The sequence below is a fragment of the Manis javanica genome, chromosome 10 (assembly GCF_040802235.1).
Source record: "Manis javanica isolate MJ-LG chromosome 10, MJ_LKY, whole genome shotgun sequence".
Classification (NCBI taxonomy): domain Eukaryota; kingdom Metazoa; phylum Chordata; class Mammalia; order Pholidota; family Manidae; genus Manis; species Manis javanica.
The window spans coordinates 51278202-51299124 of NC_133165.1; the positions used below are offsets into that span (position 1 = coordinate 51278202).

At 44.5% G+C, this 20923-nt stretch overlaps 1 protein-coding gene and 1 long non-coding RNA gene across 2 annotated transcripts in view; one reads left to right on the forward strand and one right to left on the reverse strand.

Annotated features, from left to right (window-relative positions):
* The window catches only part of LOC118967294 (uncharacterized), a 44309-nt gene extending 40934 nt beyond the window's left edge, over positions 1-3375 (forward strand). The window contains exon 4 of the long non-coding RNA XR_005054208.2: positions 597-3375. This is a non-coding gene — a long non-coding RNA (uncharacterized lncRNA). The remainder of the gene's footprint in view (positions 1-596) is intronic.
* The window catches only part of HS3ST2 (heparan sulfate-glucosamine 3-sulfotransferase 2), a 106170-nt gene that overhangs the window by 19974 nt on the left and 65273 nt on the right, over positions 1-20923 (reverse strand). The gene's annotated exons all lie outside the window — the stretch shown is intronic.

A 20923-nucleotide genomic window follows, 5' to 3' on the forward strand; every position in this document is an offset into this window, starting at 1 on the left:
GCCCTTTCCTGCTCCTTTCAGCAGGTGAGCTTGCCGCATATGCCACAGAAGTACAGAAACCGTTAGAATGGAACATCTGCGGTATCCAGCTGCCAAACTCATAAAGATTTCCACACTGACCAACGCCAGGCTGAGGATGGAATTGGCCAGCCCCCATGGCCTTCTCATGCCAGCTTCTCCAACCCGGGGACCTCCGCCTACCCCTCCCTGGGTTCCCTGCCTGTAGTGTTCACAGTGGCCCCACCTCCCACCGGTGCCCAGATCCGTTCTAAGGACCTGTGAGTCTCCACTAGTTCTGAATGCTTCCCAGGCATCTGCAAACTCCTAAGACAATGACTGGATGAGTCAGGGAGTTAATTTTATTTTTTTAACGCAAGCTTTACAATCGCACAGTTGGGAGTCACCTGGGGTACTAAATTTTGCAGGGCTGAGTGCCACAAGCCTGCCCTACTTCCTGCAGCATAACAGTGCCCCCTAGTGGGAGGTGGTTGGACTGCAGCTGTTGGAGTGAGCACAGGCCTGTGCCTCCTCAATTCCCTGTTGCCTCCCTGAGAGAAATTAGCCACTTACAGGTGTCGTTCCCATTTTGTCTCCAGATACAGGTGTATGAAACTCCATGGCGACAAAGGGTTAGCAGGGATTGGCTTTCTGATCATGCCAGAGGCAAGGAGAGCGGTGGACAGTGATGCTGGGAAACCAGCTGCTCAAGAGTCATCCAGGCCTCCGATATCTACAGCCACATGCATGGTTGAGTCAACTATACTTCTATAGGGTCCAAGGTCTGCCCAAGCTCTACAATTCTGGATTCTTGTCCAGGCTATGCTGTAGAATGGCCCAGCTCTGCAAGTCACTTCTGGAAGGCACTCAGGATGCCGAGCAGGATGAGCTAGCGGACACTCTTAAACCTGTTAGTCCCACCTGTTCCTGTTGCCAGGCCTCTGCTGTTCTTTCTGCCTGGAGCACTTTCCCCTGGCTCTCTCCATGGCTCAGTCCTTCTCATCCTCAGGTCTCTGTTCCAATGCCACCACTCTCATATGTCACTCTCTGTACTGCCTGGTTTATTTCCCTCAAAGCTCTAAGCACAATCTGTAATGATCTTGCATATCTGTTTATCTATTGCCTTTCCCCCCAGTTAGTCCACAAACCTCATCAGGAAGGATGGTATGTCCTTGCTGACTGAGGTATCTTCAGTCCTTGTCACCGTGCCATTCTATCACAGGCAGCCAAAAAAGAATGACTCATGTTTTTCAAATGAATAATATGGGAATAAATACAGAAGACCCAGGTTCCTGGAGGAAATGCAGCAGCCTGAGCTCTTTAGAAAGGGTTTCCTGAGGTGCAGTCATGTATCACCTGTGGTGTGCAAGTGGACCATGGGTGGAACTTACACTTTTTTACAGTTATCTGTTTATTTTAACCTATTTTAGAAAGTTGGAACTAAGAAATCATCTTTATTTAACAGATTTTATTGCTTAGGATGAAGCTTAAATACGTACTGAGCATAGAAAATGTGAATTGATCTAAAGACAACTGCTTAGTAAGTAATAGCACAAATAGTACATGAGTATGGAAAAAAGGTGATTCTTTAGTGACTGAAGTTTGGGAGCCTCTGGCTCAAAACAATGTTGGTATAGCCAAAGGGAATCCAGTCCATAATGTAGGCATATACTTATTCAATGAATAATTATTAAGCACATACTGTTTTCCAGCCATTGTGCTAGGCACTAAGGTCATGGCTCTAAATAGATATAGCACTTGCCCTCCTGGAACCTCTGATCTAGTGAAGGACAAATAAATACATCATTACAGGGTGGGGTGAAGGGAAAGGAGAACAAGTGTAATGAGGGAATTGAGGGGGCACCTGAGCAGAAGATCAAGAGGTGAGCACAGGCTTGCATGCGAAGACAACAGGATGACATGGGAAGACAACAGGATAAGAAAAAACTGGGTATGGATGAGGCAGGCTGGTACTGCAGAGACTAAGAATGCATCTGTAAGTTACACTGACAGCAGGAAAGAGTAGAATTAGGGATGTAGAAATTAAAAATCAGAAAAAACTTGAGCCGGGTCTTGGGCTTCTCAAGTAAACGTCCATGAGATTGAGCTGATGAGTAAGAAGGTACCTGGAAGCCAGAGGCAGTGTTCAGTTGGTGATGCTACTGAAGAAGGGACCCGAAACAAAGTGGACAGAGCTATAGGCCAAGCTCTCATTAAAGAGACATTTCCAGAGATGAAAGATGGCTATGTGGGCAGATCAAAGGCTAGCTTAGTCCTTACAAAATAAAGCCCACATCAGGAATCCTCCCATCCATCCACCCATCATCTATCTATACAAACATGAATCATTTAAAATTTTGCAGAAAATGCAAAAGTTCCATATTATAGATACCCAGAATGAATAAAGCAGCCTTTTCTACCAATTCAAGCCAAACAAGGACTTTGTAGCAGCATGAAGTGCTAGAAAACCACAGGTCGTCATCCAGAATTTTGCAGGAAAAAATTTGGGACTCCCAATACTTAGTATTTAGCCAATCTGTGTGAAGCATTAAAAGACGTGCAACAGACTGAAAGGGAATCCACCTCCCTCTTTAAAAAGTTCCTTGGAAATGATAGCAAGGACCTAAGAGATGGTGTGAAAGAACTCAGGGAGGGAGAAATTGTGCCAAAAAGGACAGTGACTGGGATTGGACAAAGGGCTGAGTCCAGATAACTAATAAATTAGCTTCAAACATCAACATTTTTCTTTATGAAGATATAACAATTAATAATGTATACTTCAATAAAGTTTTAAAAAATGAATAATTTGATAAATTAAACCCCAAATCCCAGACTAAATTAACAAAGACAGAGGAGTTGGTAATACAGAGGAAGAAGGGGAGGGAAGAAGTATAGTAAATGCACAGAAAATTCTTTCCCACAAGGAACTGCCTACTCATTTACGCTACTAGAGAAAAGCAAAATGAAGAATTAAAAACAGGACAGATAGCTTTCAAAATGCAGAAAATAAAAAAGCAAGAAAATGCAGCTCCTACAACAAAAGGGATGGGAAAGAAAAAGCAGGGAGAAAATCACCAAAATTGTAGAGCAAGGTGACAGAAGCATGGAAGTAGGACTGATTGTGTTACTATTGAAAATCACTGGAAATAGGCTAGACATTGTAATTTTTAAAAATGACTACAATAAAGATTTCTCATTCTCAAATAAGACCTAGTCCTATTTGCGTTTGCAAGCCTACCCCAGAACACAGGGACAGAAACATTTTATATGAAAATGAAGACGTTCAGATACATCACAGGCAGATGCTGGTCTGAAGATATTAATACCGGAGAGGGTAACTCCAAGGCAAAGGATCTGAAATGAGACAAAGTGAATCATTTAATATTGACAAAGGGCCCAAGTCATAGTAGACCTTTCACATAACATGTGGATCAAACATGTGCTTACTTCCTCTGGGGTCACCACGAAATTGGAAGTAAGTGGATGAAACATATAAAGTCAAAATACCGCGAGAAAGGGCTAAGACTTAGTGGCAGACAATGAATAGAGACCTATTTCTGGAGGAAGGGAGGCTGCCGGAAGAGGGGTATTGGAGGAGAAGAGAAAGCTGGAATGTGACTGGCTGCGGGTTGAAGGAGGGTGTCAGTAATGAGAAGAAGGCAGATTCTGGCCACAGACTCTTCGAATGGCTCTGGAATCAGAGGCACCAGGGAGCCTGGTGGGGTGAGAGGGGCAGGGAGAAGCTCAGTCAGTGATGTTAGAGTTTCTAGAAGGAGCAGCTAGATCTGCAGAGCTTTCTCCCAACCCTACAGCCAGGCCACTGCCCTGCTGCTGTGAGGGCAGAGGAGGGGAGATTATGGCTTTGCGCCCAGACACTGGGCACTGAGGAGAAGGCCGAGACACCTGCCAGAAGGCTGGTGAACAGGCTTATCTACCCCAGGCCGACGGATGAAAGATCCTCTCATGAGCAACTGACCAGTCAAGATTTCAAGTCATATCTACCAAGGCACAATTTATTAAAAGAAGCTGCCATGTCCCATTGAGATCCATATCATTACCTCTAATACAGAATCATAATTCAGTGCAGAAATGGGTCAAAAGAAAAAATGATCATCTCAACAGATTCCAAAAAGGCTTAGTAAATTCAACACCCATTACTAATTAAGAAAAAAATAACCTTAAGAAACCAGGAAGGCTGCATCTTTACCATGAAAAAGAACACCCATCTCAAATCCACTTGAAGGGCACTTGAAGGATAGAATAATATCAGTGACTAATGTTTATTGAGAGCCGTGTGGCAGGTCCAGTTCTAAGTACTTTCACATGCATTCGTTCATTTAAATCTCACCATAACATCACTAGGTTGAATCCGTATTCACCTTATTATTCACATATGGAAATTTGGTGGAGAGAAGCTGCAGAAAGGCAGGATATAAACCAAAGCATTTGGACGCTAGTACCTGGGCTGGCAATGTCCAGGCTGTGAGTCTCATTTAGTTAAGCAAGACAAAGATGCCTGCTAACATCATTAATATTTAATATTATTCCATAATTTATAGACAGTCCAATTAAAACTTGAATAAATGGCAAGATGGGAAATCATAACTTTAGAAATATCCATTCTTCTCAAATTAATCTATAAATCACATGTAACACCAATCCAAATCCCAAGAGGATTTTAAAAAATTGGATGTGATATTACAATTATAAGGTTTCTTCTGGATGAATAAATTAAAGATGAGAGCCGAAGCACTGTGCTGGAAAAATCATGGGAGGAAATCGCAGTGTCACACAATATATATTATAAAGCTGTAGTAATTAAAACAGTGTGGCTCTGGCTCAGGAATAGAATTGATAGAACAGAAGATGAAATCAGAAATAACACAGTTCTATGAAAAGCACATGATAAAGATGGCATTTGAAATCAGGTGGGAAATTATGGATCATTGGCACTTTGTTGAGACAATAAGCTAATCACCTAGAAAAAAAAGGAGGTAGCTTTCCTCATTCACACCTACACCAGTATTAATTCAAGATGGATGAAATGATTAAATGTTAAAATGAAAACAATGGAGTAAAAGGTTAAAATGTCAGTAAATATGTACATAGTCTTGAGAATTAGGAAGACTTTACAACCATGATAAAGAAGCAAAGAAAACTCTTTACATGTGACCACATAAAAATTTTAAACTTCTGGAAGATAAAAAAAATCACAGGGGGGAAATAAAATGCAAAAAAGCAAACTGTGTTCTAAATCTGATAGATAAATATTTAATATCTTGAATAAATAGAGTTTTTATAACACCCCAGTAGAAAACTGAGGATAACACATAAACAATTCCTGAGAGAAGATATAAAACTGACAAGATATTCAAATTCATTAGATATAAAAGAAATACAAATTAAATCCAAAGAAGATAGAATTTTGACCTATCACAAAGTGAAGAATTCCTTAGTGTTACTCATGATGCATAGAAATATACACTGATACAATGTGAGGACTGCAAATAAGTTTAAATTTAATGAGAGGCACTCATCAGAATTTATGTCGAACTATGAAGATATTTGCAGAAAGGTGTTCTTTATTTAAAGTGGTGGAATAATAGAAACAACCTAAATGCACACAATACTATATTGATGAAATGATGACATACGTATTTAATGAAATGCTGTGCTGTGATTATAATGTTTTGGAAAATGTTTAAGGCACAGGGGAAATGTGGGTATTGGTAGGTAAAAGAAAGAAAATACTGTGTACGATATACTGCATTCACATGATAACTGGTCTCTGTGTGTATACAAGTGTGTGTGTACTCGGGTATCAAAAGGAAATTACCCAGTGATATTTTGGTATGCTCTACCTCTCCCAATTATACATAAAAATATACAACCTGCTGTTCTTGATGACTTTCCCTGAAAGATGTGTAGAACAGCCTGTTCTTTGTTTGATATTCATACAAAACCTTTCCCACTTTGCTCCCGAAGCATTTATGAATTTTAAATAGGAAACTTCAGTACAGAGCTATAGTGCATTCCAGCCAAACAACTTATAACAGTAACTTCAAAAAGAAAATAAGGTGTACAAGCATAGAATATAGTGGGTGATGCAGAACATGGTAGGGCGGGTCTCTGGGAAGACAAACAGGAGGGCTAAGCAAGGGCTGGGAGAAAACTCATTTTTCATTGCCTATTCTTTTTGTATCTTTGACTTTTTTGGTCAAGTGTATTTTTTCCAAATGAAAAGTGCAGAAGGGGAAGAAAATTCAGGCTTTGGAGCCAGATGTATTTAGGTTTGAATCCCTGTATTGCCACTTAACTTGTGTGCATCCTTGGGCAAGTCACTAACCTCTCTCTGAGCCTCTGTTTCCCCATTAAAGGGGAGAAAATAAACTTTCCTCTGCAGGATTGTGGAAAGGACTGGAGATGATGCATGGAAACGTCCCAGTGTGTGGCTGGTGCATAGTAGGCGCTCGTTAGCTATAGTTATTATGATCAATCTTGTACCTGCCTGAGACTAGAGTGGGAGCTGAAGCAGAATGTAATTATCCACGTTGGAACAAAGCCAGGATACCTGAGTATTGCAAAACATGCTGTTGAATGTTCAATCAAGATATGTAAGTGCACACAGCCGCCGAACATACCCAGTGCTTTTCCCCAGGGCTTGGGAAGTAAAATACATTTTACCATGGCACATCTGCTTGTTTTTTAAAATTCCACAACTAATTAACCAGAATCCTCATCAGCAATCTCCATGTGGATTAACTAAACATGTCAGCAAACCCTGGCTCTTTTCTGTTAAACACAGGCAATTGCTTCTACCCACTCGTGCCTCCAGCAAAATGTTGAGTGCCTGGGGAGTTGAACAGCAAAGTCTAACTTTTACTTAACCCACTGAAAGGCATTTCTCATGTGGTAGGGCAGTTTTGTAGCTCTTTAAAATTAGGAAGGCACAATATCTCAGTGGCTGAACTCAGAGACTCTGGAATCTGTCTGACACGACTTCTAATTCTAATCAGTCACCTCTTAACTGAGAAGTTGCTGCTAAGTTATTCAACCTCTGTAAACCTCAGTTTTCTTATCTGTTAAGTGGGGCCAACTATGGTGCCTGCCTGATAGAATTATTGTAATAATTAAAGGTAAGGATGGATGAAAATTACACGTAATTTACACAGGGTCTGGTGCTCTGCAATGCCTCAAAAAAAATTTTAATAAAACAAAAACATAAGTGCTTTTGTGTTAGACTATCCAAAGGGAGGGTGCTGTCCTCATGAAAGCAACAGAGACATTGCCCACTGCAGAAAGAGGGAGGGAGCTGAGCTCTCTCTTTAAGATAATGACTAGAAAAAATTAGTTGCTAAGAACATTCACATTGTCCTCTGTGTTAAGATTATAAATAATCTCCTAATTAAATATCCCCAAAAGGAAAATGTGAGGCAAACTGTTTAAAAGTGTCATTCCATTATAATAATAATGAACATTTCAATCATTCCAAAGGGGGGAAAAAAAGCAATGCTCTTATAAGAAGAAAATCCCTTTAGAAAACCCCAAAGTCTGGTTAGCTCTGTGATTATCTAGTGTATCTCTCAAACGTCAACATTTTTTTTAAGGGGTGGGCTGGCACATAAAGGTAACTAATTATTATTTGACTCTACACACATTAGAAAAGTAAGTTTCTGATTAGCAAGGAGGTCAAAGGAGAGATGTCAGAAGCTTTTTTTCTTTCTGGTTGTACAAGGCTGTCAGGGGAGGGACTCTCTTGTCCCCTCCTGGCATGAGCCAGGAGCTCTTTTCTCTCACTTTATTTCTAAATAAAAGCCTCTCCCTGGCTCTCCTTAAAAAAAGGATTGTCAGGGGAAGACAGGTTTTCTGTAATACCAAGAATCTTGAATTGGAAGGAGGTAGTCATCATTTCACTGCTATATTCTGGAATCAAATCTATGAATAGTTATTGCTCCAAAGGCAGTTCTTTAATCTGTTTTAATTTTATTTTGAAAGAAATGTTTTGGTCAAAAACCCCTTATCTCCCAGAAAAAGGTTATAGGCAATTCCCCCAAATCTCAGATCTTATCCAGTCTCCTAGTTACGGTAAAAAAAAACCTGTTGAATGAGGGAAGTATTCAAACACAGGAAACTGTTTCAATGTAGTAAAAAACTCAGGCCTGAGGGGTGATCCAGTCTCTGCCACTGTGAAGCTGAGACACGCTGGGTAAGTCCCTTCAACTCTCTGAAATGGAGAAAGTAATATATTTCTGCCGTCGATAATTTTGTGTGTCAATTTGACTGGGCTAAGGAATGCAGAGACAGCTGAGAATTTCCGGGGTGTTTCCGGAAGAGCTTAGCATTTGAATCAGTAGATTGAGGAAAGAGATGTCCCTCCCCCATGTGTGTGGGGGTATCATCCAATACCTTGAGGGCCTGGATGGGAAAAAAGGAGAAGGAAGGGTGAATTTCTTCCCCGTTCTTGAGCTGGGATGGCCAGCCGTTCTTGTGCAGACATTTGGGCTCCTGGTTCCCAAGTTTGCAGATGGCAGATTGTGACCCTGAAGGGTCCCCACCAGTAAGAAGGCAAACTTCCGGCTTCTCTTCGGGGGTCCTCAGTTCCCGCCGGCGCCACCTGAAGCCCAATCACCTCTCGTCCCCCTCCCAATCCCAGCACCTAGCCAACAGCCACCAGCCCCGTAGAAGTGACACCTCAGTCAATTCATGCCCCTTCCTATATAACCCAGCACCTTTCCCTAATAAAGCGGAACTCTCCGGTGAATTGCTGCTATGTGTCGCTCCTTTCCTTTCAGACCCCACAACCATGCGAGCCAATTCCTATAGTACAGCTCCTCTTATATACATCTATATATCCTTTGTTCTGTCTCTCTTAAGAACCCTGGCAAATACAATTCTTACAGGGCTTCTGTGAAGATTAAGTAAAATGTATATTGAATGTTAGTACGGTGCCCTGCATGTGAACAGGGTAATGACGCTCTGCTCAGCCAGACTGTCTACTCATTACCACTGCTGCTATGGCTTGTTTTTATTGTAAGTCTACCATCCAAATTTTTCAGAGTCCAAAGCTTTCATTGTTCGCAGTGCTTCTTCCTTTGTCTATTTTCAGGAAATGAGTGTGTGTGTGTGTGTGTGTGTGTGTGTGTGTGTGTCTAAATGTCTAAATTTTTGCATGTGAATTTTCAGGTAGATACATGTGTGTGTGCCTAGAGCATAAAGGAAGATGGGTTGATCTCAATTTTCATGATGCGATGTGTATTGCACAGTCTCTTCAATCACTCATTCAAAATTTATTGAGAAGCTAAGTGCTTTATGCTATGTGCTGTCTTTGGTGCTGAGAGCAATTTTTTTTGCCTTAATTAAGGGGCTCATAATCTAGCCAAGTAGACAAATAGCTACAGGACAATGAGAAATGATGTAAGTAAAATGCATTTAAGGTCCAATGAGAGCCAGTGAGGAGGTGACACCTAACTCCAATCCAGAGAGTGAAGAGTAAGAAGCCTTCTCACGGAGAAGATGTAGAACTTGAAGAGCTTGCCCAAAGGGTCAGGGAAGGAAGAGCATTAGGTGCAAGCACAGTATGTGAGATAGCATGTGGCATTTTAGGGACACCGATAGCTCAGGATGGTAACAATGAAAGGCAAGCAGGTGGGAGACAAGGCTAAGAACTCGGGAAGGGGTCAAATGTGGAGGAGACTTTCATGGCATCCTTTGGACTCTGACTTTTACCTGATAGTTGATGGGTAGCCATTGTAAGATTTATACCATGATGGTACTGTGATCAGATTTACATTTTAGAACAGGGGCCACAAACTCAAATGCCTACAGGGGGCCAACAGATGACTTAAGTGAGTAAAGCCCACTGAGTGGGTTCTTGGGGAACTGGAGAGCATATATTCTGCCTTAACAAGCAGCTATTCCTCAGCTCCAGGGCTTACTGACAGGCAGATTTGAGGATGGCAGTGTGAGTTTTCATTTGATAGCTCAATTTTTAACTATTGACATCTAATGACTTTAAAGAAAAAAACACCACATAGACAAAAACAAAAAAAAATACTTGAAGTATGAATATGGCCTGAGACCTCCAAAATGAACTGCCTGGTGGCAACGTGGAAAGGACAGATGTGGGAGGGCAGGAACATGTTTGGAAGCTTTTTTAATGCAATAGGAATGAAGAAAGTTTGAAGTTACCATGTAGTTCGAGAGGGAGGATTAGATGTGTGTGTGGCAAGTCTAGTTACTCTCTGGTTTCTGGTTCAAATGGCTATGGGAAGAAAATTCATTCAGCAAGTTAGGGAGCACGAGAGGATAAACAGCGTAAGGGGCAAGAGGAGACAGTCAGTTCAGGTTTTGATGGCCGAGTTGGGATGTCGAGGAGATAATTCACAGTAGGCCTTGGGAGACCCAAGTGAAGAGATCAGAAGAGATCTGCAAAGTTGGATTTGGGAGTTGCTGCATGGAGGAGGAATCTGAAGCTGTGGGTACGGAGGAGCTCCTCCAGAAATAGAGTATGAGTGATGAGAGAATCCTGGGAAACATTAAAGCTTAATGGGCAGCAAAGGAAAGAAAGAGGTCCAGGCAGAAGTCACTGAAGAAACAGGATGAGAAAGGATGAGAACTAGAAAACATGTGACTACAGGTTGTCCCCCAAAGCCTTTCACCCCCTTCTGCTATAGTACTAGAACCTCTCATTCTAGCTGGGTACTTGCGCACTGAGATGGACTACATTCTATAGCCTCTCTTGCAGGAAAGTGTGGCCAATATGTCTCAACCAATTATATGTGCACAGATGGGATGTGTGCAACATCTACATGTGCCCTCACCACACCCCCACCTCCATGCCTCCACCCTGATCCTCATGAGCCACCTTGGACTAAGGAGATAAGAACAAGAATGACTCCAGGGATGGTGAAGCAACAAGACAGAACCGGTGTGGGTCCCTGGCTGATGTGGAAAAACAGTCGCCAGCCCTGGAATATCCCCAGACTGTTAAGAAAGAGATGCATAAACTTCTGTCTTGATTGGGGCCATATTAATTAAATCTATATCCTAACTAACACTATTCATTAGCTAAAATCTATATCCTACTAACACTATGATAAAGCCAAAGGCAAGTGATAATAACTTCCAGAAGGAGCAAATGGTCAGTGGTATCTAATGCTGTAAGACAAGCCAGAGAAGATCTTGAGAAGTAGCCCCTGTACTTAGGAGATCATGGGCAGCCTTAGCAAGAAAAGGGGTAAGGATGTGGATCAGTTAGCCAGCCTTCGATAGGAAATAAGGCCAGAGATGGGTTTAGGTGGTGTCTAGGTTTAGTTTTCCCTGAAGCAGACACTGAGACAAGGATTTGAAGGCAAGAAATTTATTTGGATGGTGAGATTAGGATACGCGAGAGGATAGGGAAAGGAGGCGGGGACAGAAAGTCAGGCAGTCACCACTTTGGGCAACTGGGGCATGACACTGCTGGAAACTCCGGAAGACGGTGCTGAACATACCCCAGAGTGGTTCCAGCTGAAGAACAAGAAAGCTGGAGTATTTATGCAGGTGACGATCCAATGGGTCTGGGCAGACCACTGACAGTGTCTCTCCAGGCACATGCAAAGGTGTGAACAGGTGGGTGGGAAAAGGAAGGACTGGAGGGAGCAAGGTCACCCAGCAAATGCCTGGTAACAGCGAGGCAGAAGCCCAGCTGGAACAAAAAGTCTGAAACGACCACTGGGGTAATAGATGTGGGAGGTCACGAGGCACCCATGAAAGAAACTGCTCGGAAATGCTAGCAATTCTGATGATGTTGGTGACTTGCTATCCAAATGTGGAATCACTGCCACAGTGACGTCTTTAAAATGTGAGGTGTAAAGCAGCTGAGGAGAGTGGGGCAAATGTCCCCTTGGGTTCATGAGGTTTTGCTGTTTTGTTTAAACCGAGGAAGCAGAGGTGGCTTTCTGGGCAGCAGCAGCATCAGGCCCACTCCTTCATGTTGTGCAAGTTGCTTCCTGCCCAGACGTGCCCGGCCAAGGGAGAAGGGGGTGCAATCCAGGCTCCATCTGGTTTGCCAGGCTGTCGCTCATGCAGCTGGGTTTACTGGGGGCAGTGCTCTATCTGTTTTGCAAGAGGCTGGTAGTGGCCCTGGGCTTCATGCAAGGAACCCCATTCCCTGAGGTCTGGGCCAAACGTGGATCCCCAGAGGTGGGCCATCCAGGCCCTGTGCCCAGTGGAGCAGTGTGAACACATCCCTACCTTATAGCACCCCCACCCCCAAGTCCTACTTCCCAATGTTCTGCCTATTAATATCAGAGAGAGAAAAGAAAAGCTGTATTTCAGTTTGTTTATTGCTCTAAAGCACCTGTTACTTTGCTATGTTTTGCAGGGAAATGTGGCATCTCATAAATGGGCTGCTTTGGGTTTAACTGTGAAGCTAACTTGCGCCATTACAGGGGATCTGTGGCAGCCTGGAAGGGTTTTTGAGGAAGGAGCAAATGAACCTCCAGCACTACTTTCCTCAGAAGATAATCTGTGTGTTAACTGCACCCACCCCTGAAGTGGTGGTGCACATTTAGCTCTCAGTCTTGGGGTGTGAGGCAGCATGGGCCCCCACATGAGCCACAGGCGAAGGCTGATTTCTGATGACCTGATCCACAGAGAAAGGGGGCTGGGTCAGAGAGAGGCCATCACAATCTCGTACTCGCTGCCTTCTGGCACCCAGTGGCCAGAGGGGATGTGACCCAGCAACTTGGGCCAGAACTTCAGCCGGTGTTGTACCTAAGACCTCATTCCTCCCTGCTATAGTGTGGTGAGGTAGGCGATGTTCCTCTAGAGAAGGATCCCCACTTTATCTCCAGAAGAGGAACATCTCTGATAAAATTCTAGGACAAAATGGAACCCACAGGGATGGAGTGGGGCCACCCTCATAGGAAGTAATTTGAAGGCCCCAAGTTCAAATGTTCTGTTCTTCCTGGGATTTTGTTTCCTTCTCTGAAGACTGTGGATTGAGTCAGCCTCTGGGGGCTTCTCCTGAATTGGAGACTCAGGGGAACCAGAAGGGAAGACTTTCTTCTTCCAAACCACCTGTCCTGGAACCAGTAGTCAAAGAGGCAAAAATGCGGGGTTGGGGGGCTATGTGTACTGGAAAAGTGAAAACTGCAATGGTTTAGGTCTGAAGCTGTGTCTGGCAAAAAGGAATGATGGGTGAGGTGGATGTCTAGATGGGGTCAGATCTTGACTAACTTTTCACAGGGGATAAAATTGACAGTGGATATTTTTCTCCACTTTACAGATGGAAATACTGAGGTGAAGGAAGTTACCCAAGGCCAGCTCAAAAGTGGCAGATGTTTGAATCAGCTCTGTCTGCCCCAGAGCCTGCCATGGAGGGAAACACTGTGGGACCTGTCCCTAGGATTCTGGGAGAAGATACAGGATGTGAAGCTCCCTCTGTTTTGAAGTCCCAGGACAAAGGCCATGGAGATTCTTGCTAAAACTTGCGGCCTCATGGAAAAATATTGTGAATGAAGCTTCCAGTCTGGCAGGAGCTCCTATTTGTAGTCAGATGGACCTGGGTTTGAAGCTCAGCTCAACCTTTTACTGGTGTGTCCTTAGGCAAGTTACTTAACTTCTCTGTTCCTTGGATTTCTTATCTATAAAAGAGAGACAATAATAGTAATATACTTCATAGGGTTGCAAGGATTAAATGAAGTAATACAATGAAATAAATCAGATCATGTGAAGACCTTAGAATGGTCCCTGACACATAAGCACACTACATTAGATATCAGAATTAACATTTATATGGTGATATTTGAGGCAAGTGTGGCTCAGCTTCTCTCTTGACTCTGTGTTTCTTCCTCTTCCTCTGTCCCTGTGACTTGTCTAGAGATGGAACCCTATTGCACTTGGACCAGAACCCACCTGTTTTGATTTCTACAGCCAGGTCTGGAAGCCACCCACCCATCTGGCTTTTCTCTACTGGCCCCAAAAGAGAGTGAGGCAGGTCTCTAGACCAAAACCCTTCTATGTCTGGCTGGGCAGGCGCCTCAACTTTTCCTGCAGGCTGGCCCCAGAGTCAGAGCTAAGGCATAGTGGGTAGCTGTAGAATGCCTACAGTTAGGCACGATCTGATCCCATCTAGACATCTGCCTTACCCATCATTCCTTTATTGACTATATTCTCTATGCTGTACTTTCATCCCTGAGATTAATGTATGCTATAATGAGAAGTTTGCACCTCTTTATCCCCTTCACCTAGTTTGCCCATCATTGTTGCATCTATTTTTTTTAATTGAGTTTAGAACCAGAAAGTGAAGAGGGGTGTGATAAATTGCTAACCTCAAACTTCAACAGAAGGGAAGTATACAGTTCAACTCGCATCTCACATTTTGTCCTTGAGCCAAAAACAACAACTAAAAAACCAGTTAAGCAGTTATTTCAGCCACTCTAGGGATTTCTCACTTCTTCTTTTTTTTTTTTTTTATAATGCTAACTGTGATTCCTTGACCTTCCCATTCATCTTCCAAGCCACAGGTGAGCCTTCCATGACCAGGTCTTCCAGGTAACAGCTTTTCGAAGTCTTCTATGTTAGAACTCCCTTGTCCTGGCAAAATTGTTCCTATTCCTTTCACTCTTGTCCATTGGACCAGGTTTTGGTTTTTTTTTTTCAGTTTCCCCTGGCCTCTCCAACTTACCTGGCTCTCTTTTACACGGTGTGAAATGCTCTGAGTTGCTGGACTGATATTCTGGGTAGTACTTGCTTGAAATGGCAAAAGGCTGTGAAACATTCCCTGAGCTCCTTTACTATCACTTTCTTTCATCCCGTGACTCTCAGAGAAGGAAGCATAAATGGTCAATGTGTTCAGGAACTGGCATCTGCTTACAGTTTCTAATATTCTGCAAGCACTATAAAGTGATCTGATTTTGCCCCAAATGTAGCATATGGTTAGCAGGGATGTTGCTATGATGTAAGAATCTTAGCGCAGCTAAGTTCACCTCCCTTGATGATCCCCAAGACTCTCTTTGGAAATCCCACATATGCTTTTTTATAAAGTGAAGCAGAAATAAAGATTTCATATAAAATTCCTTAATTATAAAATTTTGGCAAGTGTTTTTAAAACACTAACAGCAATTCAAAAACATGGTAAGGACCAAATCAAATGTGTCCCTTGCTGCTACAGCCTACTGACTGCCAGTTTCCAACCTGTGTGCCTACCACTGGCATTTCCTTCTTCCTTCTACCAGATGTTTATTAAGGATCAATTAAATGTCAAGAACTTGAGAAGATGAGCAGAGAAGTGAGCAAAAGGCCCACAGATATTGCCACTGTGGTTCTTGCAAACAATTAAACCAAGCTAAGAATCTATGGCCTAAGACTCTAAGATGCCATGAAGTGTCTTCTCCAGCTTCCCAAGGTCACTGTAAACCTTTCTGTCCTCATTTTGGTGAGAATTTAGGATTCTGCCACAGAAGTCAACTATTTCTATGTAAACCTTTGTTCCTTTGCCTGTCGGCTTACTGCAAGCTCTACTTTGTTTCTATCAGGTTTCCTTTGATTTTTACCATTCTGACATGTGTGGACATGCATGATGGTACCCTCCTTAGAGCACAGAGAGAGCTGGTGCCTGAGAAGAGATGGAAAAACAGAGAAAGGTGGTAGAGATAGTGCAAGCCTGCAGTATTCATGCAGACCCACCAAGTTATCCCAACAGCGCTGATGTCTGCACTGCCTACCCAGCGGTGGTGTTGTCTCAGGTCTCCCTCTGCATCAGGGAAGGAAAGGAAGCTGCACTGTACTGAGCACCAGTTCATGGCAAGAAATGGTCAGGCATATTCACAGTTACCCCTCCCAACAGTCCTACAGGGCATGTGCAGGTATTATTATCATGTTACAGATGAGCAAAGCGAGTTTACATGACCTGAGTTCCTTCCCAAGATCACAGACAGTAGATGACAGGGCTAGGATTTGAACTGAGGTTGTCCCTTGTTTGCAAGTGACAGATCAGTACCTGTGTTGAAAGGTACTTGATCAGTACTTGAAAAGCACAGATCAGTACTTGAAAGTGCATGGTAGACAAAAACAGCCCAGACAACAAGGGAATTGACTGCTGCACATACTTTGGAAGCCCAGTGATTTCTCAGGCCATCTGGATCTAGGGGCTTAAATAGTGCCATCAGGGCTCTCTGTCTCTGTCACTTGGCCCTGTTGCAGACCACTCCCTGATTGGGACTGGCAAGGATGTCCATTGCACAGCTTGAGATCCCAGAGGAACAAACTTATTTCTACCAGGGTTTGTATATCGTATCTTAGGGAAGTTTTTATTGGTCCAGTTTGAGTCACATGCCATTCTGAACAATCACAATGGCCAAGGGATGGAGTGCCCTGACTGGATAGCCTACATCATATGCACACCCCAGTAGATGGGGTACAATCTTATATATGCCTCAACCAGGACCACATGCATAAAGAAGGTTCCCCAAAGGAAAATCAAGGTCTGATAACAGCCACAGAGGGGCATAGATGGTGGGCAGGCAAAACCAAGAGATAGTGTCCACACTTTCTGCATCAAAGCTTTGCCCACACCTTTATTGGAAAGAAGACAAATTGAGATAAGAGACTTAGCAAACTTAAGCCTGTCCTCATTCATTTGATCACCCTCCAATACATACCTTGGCGGAATGTCCTTTCCTAGTCCCAGAAGCAGGGCTCTGTGCTGCATGGAGCTTTCTGGGGCTGTTCAAGCTCCTGCTTCCCTTTCGCCCTGACTCACCCAGTCCATCCATCATTGGCAGTCATGGTCTCCCTCCCATGCCAATGGCTTCTGAGCTCTGCCTGGGTCCTTGGCCATGGAAAATCCCCGTGTTTTGGTGGTAGAAGATGAAAGTGACTGTCTCACCCACTCTGGGAGCCCAATAAGAAATTTTAGACTCAAACATATTTGGAGGAAGAATATGGCAGTGGAGTTACTTCCAGATTAATTTACACTCCACTGGCCCCCAGAGATGCTGACAGACTGATGGATGGTAATGCCTGCTAGGTGTGCGGCCGCATTAATGCTGCCACATACTTAGCTCATTAGCTCCTAGTTCCTCTCCTTCCCTAGCCATACCTCAGACACTTAATCTCTGTAAAATGGGGTCAGTTCATTAGAGCCATGTGCATTCAATGGCAGATCCCTGGGGTAGGTACCCAACTAGGCTAAAAGACAGCAAAGGGTGCTCAACCCCCTGCCTCCACCCACCATCTGCTTTCATCCCGCCAAGGGCATGGTGCAGGACATGCAGGATGCCAGGAGACACAAGACCTTCCTCCTGGGGAGCTCAGTAACCATTGGCAGCGTAGGAGAGCTCCTGACATCACAGGCCCACTCTGCAGGGCATCAGGCATTGAAGGCTCCTGGGTTGGATTCCAAGACACTGAAATGCTTGGTGGTTTCTGTTGGAATCCCAAGAAATTATCAGTTAAACTGGTTATTTTCCCAGAAAGCAGAGATTGAGTTTGGAGCTGTCTAGACACAGATGCTGAATGCAGTGACATGGTACTGAAGTTGAGCATGCACCCAGAGCCCAATCTGTGTACAGGGTCCTGGCTCTGGCTGAACAAGGCTGATGTTCAACTCATGAAAACGGATTACAAACTGGCTCACCGAATTTTTCATTTTTTCCCCCAAGGTTGTTGCAGGAATATGTAGACAGGGCTTTGCCAGGAGACTGTCTGTACCCTCTCCCTTCTCTGACTTCATCTTTAACCATTTTCCCCTGCCTCTCTCCACTCTGGCCTCACCGGCTGGCTATTCCGCAGTTGAATATGCCAGGCACACTCCTACCTCAAGGCCTTTGCACTTGCTGTTCACTCTGCATGGAAAGCTCTTCCCTCAGATCTCCACACCTCCTGCCCCTCCTTGAAGTCTTGCTCAAATGCACCTTCTTAGGGAAACATCTCTGGCTACCATACTTACAATTGTAACACCCTTCCCCCATACTCCTTATTCTCATTTCTTGTTTCATTTTTCTCTGCATCACGTACCACCTTCTAGTATATTCTATAATTTACTTTTGTTGTTTGGACCATGTTATGCCCTTGCTTAATACGCCTCAGTGGTTCCCCAGGGCTTAGGGGTCTCCCAGAGGGGTGGGGTGATCTGGGTGGTGTTTGGGCTCATACCAATTAATTAACACTGCATTGCAGACCAAAAAAGGCTAATCCCTTCCCAGTCTCTCCTGCTTAGTCAAGGACAAAGTCTCAGTTTGGTGTTAGTGAGTTTCTAACATGTTATTCTACATTTTTAACAAAGAGAGAACAGGTCTTAGGCGCTGAGCCTTTGGAAGGCAACAATGTCTAATCAGAACTGAATAATATCATTTGATATTGTATTTATTTCTTTGACAAAAGATACTGGTTTTCCATTTATCACAGTGATATAAAAATTACTTTCTAAATAATTTAAGTAGAAAACCTAAGTCACCTGATACAAAGAAAATCAGGAAGGGGCTACACGAATGCTAGAAATTTAAGGAATTGTAATGTATACATGATTCTAAATATCCTTAAATGGTGAACTTGGCCCTTCATGATCTGGCTGCAATTTCTTAGATACTCTCCTTCATGCACCCTTGACTCTGGAGATACAGGAATATTTAAGGTCCCTCCAAGACTGCGCAGCATCACACATCCCTGCTGAGAATGGGCATCCCAGCTTGTGTTCTGGGTGAACTGCTCGTGATTCAGAGTCCCTCGCTATCCCTCTATGCAAGATAGAGTTCATCCTTTGCTTCTGTCTGCCACCTGTATGCATTGTTTACACCTGTGTTGTTGCATGAATTACATGGTGCTGCCTTACTTGTTTAGATAGCAGTTTCTTGAGGGCAGACTGTTCTATTCCTTTTCATATATACTATCCCAGCACAGTGCCTGGCACATATCAGATGCTAAATAAATATTGAGTGCAATGCTATCTCATGGGCATTTGGTAGGACAATCTGATGGCTGGTACTTTGGGGTTAGGGATAGGTCTGGGATGAAATCCAAGCTGATACTGGCTTGCACCCTTCTTAGGGTAAGTCATGACCCTACACTCCCTCAGATTTTCAGATCCTTTCTGCTTCCCAAGTGATCATCTCCCAGGCTGGCACAAAGGGACATGCATCTCCCTCTATACACTGAGTCACCTGGCCAACCAGGCGTGTCAGAGGGACCTCCATTTCCCTACCTGCTTATAACCATGTGGGAAGACTTAGCTAAACTTAGTATTTCTGGTCTCTCTCCCCACCCTTCAGTCACCCCTCATGTTGACTGAACTAGCTGGCAAGTCTGGGAGAAGTAACCAAGCACACTGTGGTCAGCAACCCTCCCTGAGCCCTCCTGGAGCTGTCCCCAAACAAGGGCGTTATCAATGCTGAGGGGAGCCTGTGGGGGATGCTGCAGCCACCCAGCTATGCAGGTGACTGGGTGGACAAGTCTACCTGAGCAGACTGTCCTGAGTGCCATTCTCCAGCCACTCTCACCAGTGCCAGAGCTGACACGTGGATTGCTATTTGTCTGACTCCTGACTCAGTTGGTCTGAGCTTGGGCAAGGAATTGAGGAATGCAAACTTATGCATGTCCCTTCTCCCCACCACAACTTTCAATAGGTGGAAAGTCTTGGAGGTCTCTGGAGATCAGAAGCCATAGGTTTAGGCAGAGACCCTGGGCTTGAGGTGCCCCCAGGACCCAAGTGGGGTCTGTTGGATGACTCTGTGTCCTGTGCCAGAGCTCCAGAGTTAAGCCCCTTAAAGGGGCTTGTGTGAGAAACCTACCACGGCACGAGTCCATGCTTCCTGGTTTCATGTTTGCTAGCTCCCTCTCCAATATCCCGGCCACCGCGTCCGCCTGACTCTGGCATCCAGATTAGCGATGAAGGGTCCGGAGTCAGACAGACAGGCTGGGGCTTGATCATCATCCCCTCCACGTCCTGCTGGCTGAGCTAGCAGCCGTGACCTCATCTGATACCTCAGTTCCCCTTTCTTTAGAATGGCAGTACCAGGGCCCCCGACCTTGCAGGGCACACACCCAGCACAGAGCCTGACACACAGTAATGCTCTGACAGTGTTGGTGGCTGCCATGATTGTTCCACCAGCGCATGTTTCTGTAGCTGTGGCCTCTGACACCATTTTTTGTTTGTGATTTGCTACCGCCCCTCATTCTGCTGCCCACTGCATCCCCCTGGCCCTGGGGGAGCCACACAGGGGGTGAAATCCATGTTGCCTCCCCACAGGGTGGAAGGACCAGGCAGGTCCCAGACTGTCCAGACACTTGAGGTGTACATCCCGGCCTCTTCTGGGTATCTCAGGGATTCAGAACACTACCCCCTTGGTGTGCAAGGCTTAGGGATGTAGAGTCCAAAGCTTTGACGAGAACCAGGAGACCTGTCGCTAGTCCAGCTGGCTCAGCTTCCTGGGGTTGGTACTTGTCCTGACGGTGACTGGTTCTGGCCCCAGCAGCTCCCTCTGCCAGTTCTCAGCAATGATGTTCACGGTGAATAATGCCTCTTCCCAGACAGCATATGGTGTTGGCAGAGTTTGGCAGTCATGAGGCACAGACTCCCAGCCCTATGGGCCCAGTGCCTATGCATCTCTGGCCAAGTTGGGCCCCGCAGGGAAGCACGGCACTGGGAGATTTGAGTCAGAAGCTCTGTGAACCAGGCTGGAGGAGAGCCGGAGTCTGGGCCCCGTAGGAAGGCTGGGTGGGGCAGTGCTGCCAAGGAACAAACCCCAGCAAGTCCTAGAACGTGGAGATGGGATGTGGGCGAGGAATACTCATCTTGTGGATTTTCCCCTTAACAGAAATTGAGGGAGTAGTTGGCAGCTTGTCTTAAGGTCTTGGTCAGGTTGAGGGTTTGCAAAATGGCTGCAATAACTCCCCTTCTTATATTTAACGCCCTTTGGTAGAACCCTACTAAAAGGCCTCCTAA